Below are 6,000 nucleotides of genomic sequence, written 5' to 3'. Positions count from 1 at the left end.
CCGAGTTCAGGCCTTCTGGGTGCCACGCGTGCGTGGACGGGAGACGAGCCAGAGCAGGAAGGCAGGCGTTTGCCCACCTGGTGTGGGGCGAGAGAGAGGCAGTGCCAGGAAGCTCAGAGGAAGACGCCACCTGGCACGCAGACCAAGTGCGACGTGCGCACGAGAGACACTACTGCGTGAGAGCCACAGCCATCGTTCTTGTGCCCAGTCTCTTGTGCAGCCCACCAGAGGCTAGACTCTAGTCTCCAGGAAGGGACAAGATGAAGATCACACGTGTGCTTCATCAGCCCAAGAACATCGTGGAAGCAAATCTTTTCCTCTGGCCGCGGCCAGGCTGGAGATCTCAACATGCTCGCCGTGAGATGAATGTTCTGCGGGCAATGTTCAGGTACCCGGAGAAGACAGCAAAGAGCAGCGTTGCCCCTTGTGGGCAAAATGGCATGGGGCTCCTCATCCCTCGTCCAGCAACGGATGCCGAGGAGCCCATGGAGGTGGGATCCCCTCAAAGTGCCCTGACACCCAGCACGATCCCCTGCGGAGTCCTGCGCATGGGGCTCATCATTCCCCATCCGGCGGTGGATGCTGTGCAGCCCATGGACATAGACTCTGATGAGTTTTCCTACAGCCCCAAAGGGAGCCACTGGGGATTCAATCGCATGGGGCTCCTCATCCCCCGTCCATCAGTGGATGCTGTGCGGCCCATGGAGGTGGACTCTGACCAGTTTGCCTCCAGGCCCAGAAGAAGCCGCTGGGGAGTCAATCGCATGGGGCTCCTCATCCCCCGTCCAGCATTGGATGCTGTGCAGCCCATGGATGTGGACTCCAATCAGTGTTACTACAACCCCAGAAAGAGACGCTGGGGAGTCAATCTCATGGGGCTCCTCATCCACCGTCCATCAGTGGATGCTGTGCAGCCCATGGAGGTGGATTCCGATCAGTGTTCCTATAGTCCCAGAAGGAGCCGCTGGGGAGTCAATCGCATGGGTCTCCTCATCCCCCGTCCGGCAGTGGATGCTGTGCAGCCCATGGATGTGGACTCCAATCAGTGTTACTACAGCCCCAGAAAGAGACGCTGGGGAGTCAATCGCATGGAGCCACAGCTCCAGCCACCACTCAGAACACCACTCGCGATACGGACACGACCACCGATCAGACGGCCGTGGCAGCCACAGCTTCAGCCACACATCCGACTGCTGTGGGAGACACGGCCATGGCCACCGAGAATACAATTACATCTAACCAAATACTTCCCATTCCCCCATCATATCCCTGTTCTTTTAGTCCATAAAACCCCACCCACACCCCAGCTGACGGTTTCTGCATCTATTTCTTTGGGTACTCTGGGGAGGAGCGGGGGGCAGATGGGTGTGACCTTTCCCTGGCGTGCCAGTGCAACAATTTGATTGTAGACCAGCGTTTGGCAGGTGATCCAGCTTAGCGACTGACAAACCCGTGTTCTCCTCCAGAGCCTGATAGCAAAAAAGAGCACCGTCCTGTGGGTCTTTCTGTGAAAGTGCGGCTATGCAAGAAAAAGCAGACCACGAATTTCTGCTGAATTTGGTTTTACAGATGTTCCCTCCAGCAATGGCTCTGGAGTATCCACCACCAAACCAACACAGGCTCACAGACCACAGGGTAGGCTAGGTTGCAAGAGAGCCAAGGTGCTTGTCCAGCCCAAGCTCGAGCTCAGCTATGAACCTGTTGGTTTCCAAAAAACCCTCCAGATCTTTGAGTATACATCCCTAAGGCCATTTTCAACTAGAAAGCTTTTACAATTACTTGCTTTCCCCTCATGTTTAAATACAAAGGTGTTGACCTAAAAAGGACCCAACAGGGGCGCCACAATGTAGGAGGAAGCCGTCATAGAAGCGCAGACGAGCAGACAGTGTCCAAAGGGGAGTTCCAAAGATGCTGAAGGATCCAGAGGGCAAGGCGTATGAGGAGCAGCTGAGATCCCTTGTCTTGTTCAGCCCAGAGCAGAGGAGGCTGAGGGGAGGCCTCACGGCAGCCTGCAGCTCCTCAGTACTGGAAGGACTCAGTACCGGGGGGACACGGACCTGTTGGAGCGCATCCAGAGAAGGTGAGGTTTTCAGAGCGTTCACTTCATCCCTTCTTTGTATATAACTTCACAAATCTGTGTTATTGCTGAGCTTTCAATGGGATGACGCACTGGGAATTTTGCAAGGAAGAAAAATCCAACTGTATTTTATGTGCTCAGAATGACGTGATAAGCTTCAGGATATGGATCTGCACAGATTTATGCCACACTATTTCTGCTGTAATCTTAGATATGACTACAGTGTAGGGTGGAGTTAGTGCTGGTGGCAGGCTGGCTGGAAAATAAAATGAAAAGCCATGAGGTTGTGAACTAAATCCTCTCTCTGACACCATTTAAAAAAAATTGAAAGCTATCTAATAATAATCTGTGAATTAACAACAATGGAATGAACAAAAACAGCCAACAGGTTCCTCCCTGGGATATAAATAGAGATAGTTTGAAAAGATTTATGGGGAATTCTGACTTAATAATTCAGAGTAATTGTGATTTGTTATTAAAAAGCCATAAACTATGACAAATAGACAGGAAGCTCATTCAAACACATTCCTTACAAACCACTCTGTGTGAATCACTTGGTTTGCAGAAGATGGCCTTTTGAGTCAGTAATGAAAGTCTGAAGACCAGGATTACATTCCTTACTCTATCACAAAATCTCTCTCTAGCACTGGTTGCAAATTGCTCTGGGTGCACTTTTGTCCATCAGAGTAAGGAGAACAAAGTGTCTGCTACCACTTTTTTAAGAATGTAGGTCCATTCATGTCTCTAAGACCTTTAAAACTATGATGCAAAAATGAACTCCAAATGCAAAATGTTTGTGGTAATCCTTGAAACACACACTAAAACTTAAGGCCTTTTCCTTTGAGAAAATTCCTGGAATTGCATGCACACTTGTACCTTAATGTACCCTTGTCCTCTTCATCCTGGGGAAACAGCTTGTGGGTCAGAGCCACATCAGCCATTCACTAAGAGGAAATACGGATCACAGAATGGCCTGGGTTGAAAAGGACCACAAAGATCATCTGGTTTGAACCCCCCCTTCTATGTGCAGGGTTGTCAACCACCAGACCAGGCTGCTCAGAGCTGCATCCAGCCTGGCCTTTAATGCTTCCAGGGATGGGGCATCCACAGCCTCCTTGGGCAATCTGTTCCACTGCATCACCACCCTCTGAGTGAAAAACTTCCACCTAATAGCTAACCTAGTCCTCCCCTGTCTTAGATTAAATTTAAACTTAGATTAAGTTTTCCCCCTTGTCCTGTCACTATCCACCACCACCCTTGTAAACAGCTATTACCCCTCTTGTTTATATGCTTCCTTCATGTACTGGCAGGCCACAATGACATCTCCCCAGAGCCTTCTCCAAGCTAAACAAGTCCAGTTCCCTCAACCTTTCTTCACAGGAGAGGTGCTCCAGCCCTCTGATCATCTTAGTGGCCTATGTCTGGACCCACTCCAAGAGCTCCATGTCTTTCTTGCACTGAGGGCCTCAGGCCTGGATATGGTACTCCAGATCTAAGTGCAAGATCCTCAGACAACCCAAAATGTATGCTTCTGTTCTATTACAAAATTACCAAAAATGGGTCTTCTGTATGTGGACAGTTTAGCTGATAGCCCTTCTCCAGGCAGTACTGTTCCCAAGAAATGGCCTCAAATGGAGGCTGTGGAGGTTGAGTGCTTGGCCTGACCCAGGAGAGCAGTGAGCAAAAGCTCTTCCTGCTAATATGCTGCCAGACACAATTGCTAACTGTATTGTTTGCTTTCTAAATGCAACGCAAATGAAGTAGTCCTCACCGTGAGCAGGCAGAATCACTCGCATCTAATTCATCTCCTGTTTTATTACCCATTGAAAAGACATGCAGGTTGCCCTAGTGGCATGCAACAGGCAGCTGTGAGACAGCAACCATCCATTTCTACATAGCGTACGGATTTGATCTCGTTTGGCTAATTATCCCATTAACCTGTACCTAAAGATCCAATTACTGCAGCTGTGGGTGACTGGGTAAAGGGCAGCAGCAGTAAGCCTGGAGCCTAGGGTCTGTACTAATATTCTGTGTTCTGTACGTATCTGCATGAGTCAAGCCCTCCCTGAAGAGACATAACAAAATTTACATTTTTATAACGACCACGAATGAATAGCATTTTTTCTCTCTCTCTATCTGTCTTTTAAGATAAAATTTGATTTGTATTGAAGTACTCAAGTACCAAATGCCTGAGTTCATAAACCAGTCACAACTTGCATGAGCATGGCATGCTGTGTGGCAAGGTATATTCTTCAGTGCAACTGGAAAGGTTTGTAGAGGAACAGGGAACAGAGGAACTATAAAACCTGTCACTGTTTGTACCAGGGACATTTGAACTGGTCTTGTATAAGGGCCATCTAGCTTCCTCTCTTCAACCACACACATCTGGGCTTCATTCCTTCTTGGAGGAAGGGTGGACGTTTATCTTTCCTAGAGCATAGATGCCACATTCATGGTCACTTACACAGCAGAACAGGAGGTTAAAAACAATAGAATTGCCATGCCTCTGTTCTCATACAAAGTTCTAGGGGAAAAATGGAAGAGGGAACAGCTGCAAAAAAGCATGTATTAAAGTCCCACTAATATCAAAGATTCATAAGCCATACTCAAATGCGACCAGTGCAGAAAGTTAAGATGAGGACACAAAGGGATTGTCTGTGAAACTCAGAAAGAGCATGAAAAGCAGTGGTATTGATGAGAAGGAGTAATTATTTTGAATGCTACTAAAAATGATATAAATAAAGAAAAGAAAAGAGAGAAAAGGAAAAGGAAATGGAAAAGGAAAAGGAAAGAGAAAACATACTAATTAGAAACCGCAAGTTCCATAGGTAGGGAAATATCCAACATTATCTACGACAACTCTCAGCCAGAAAAGAACAGGGATGGTAGAAATGCATTCTTGGGACATGCTTGAAGAAAAGGTTTATCATCTTTCAGGAAATATCTTCAACAGACAATTAAAGAATCTTCTGAGGCAAAAAAATCCTCATTTTTCCTGATGGTATGTTCCATTCTAAGGGGTATTTATGTAATCCACTGAATCAGAATCAGAGATTATCCCTACCAAAAACTTCAGCAGCGGTTCTGGGAAATACGGCTTTGGGTATTTGGAATTTGGTGCAGTTTTTTAAACTGGCAGTCAGCCTACAAGATCAAATAATTTATCCTGCCCTATTCTCAAAAGCAGCGAATGAAATCCAGACAAGCAGCCTTCTCCGTGAGAAATATTTTCCCTCCTTAGTTTGGGAAATGTTCTATTTTCTGGCTAAATAAGGAATAGCAAGAACTCAGAAAGCTACACACTCTTCTAATTAGACTTCGCTTCTGAATATCCTTTTGCATTATTTTCCATAAACCTTAGCAGACAGTGTTTCTCATTGCTGTTCTTTGCCCATCTGTCTTTGTGTATCGACTGTCTCAGGATATCTGCTCAGAAGAACCTGCAAGGCTGAAACCAGGATGGAGCCTGCTCAGAGACTGCTATATTGGTGACTGCAGATAATTCCCCTCTCTACAATGGGTTATCTTCTTCTCACCCAGCAGCACTTTGATTGACTGCCTTTACTGTTGTAATTTTTGGTGTGATTTCTGAGCAGCATTTCTAATCTCATATGGTAACAGGTTGGTGGTTTTCATTCCTAAGTAATTTCTTGTGCCCAAAGTCCCCAACACTGGGCACATTTCACATTACAAAACAGAATACACAAAAGAAACCACACCTGCTATACCTTCAACCAGGGTTCTTTTGTTACGTGTGGTAGGAATACAAGAAGAACTTCTGCATCCACAGTGATGCAGCAACTACACTTCACTTCCAAAGGCTTCCTGCAAATCCAGGCATCCTGTCTTTCTCAGGCTTGCTTTCCCTCCTCCTCCATGCATTTGCTGAAGGTGCTGGTGATGTCCCTTAGTATTTCACACCT

This window comes from Coturnix japonica, chromosome 2 (assembly GCF_001577835.2).
Source record: "Coturnix japonica isolate 7356 chromosome 2, Coturnix japonica 2.1, whole genome shotgun sequence".
Lineage (NCBI taxonomy): Eukaryota > Metazoa > Chordata > Aves > Galliformes > Phasianidae > Coturnix > Coturnix japonica.
The sequence above is the reverse complement of the archived record's forward strand: the minus strand, read 5'-3'. Positions refer to the sequence as shown.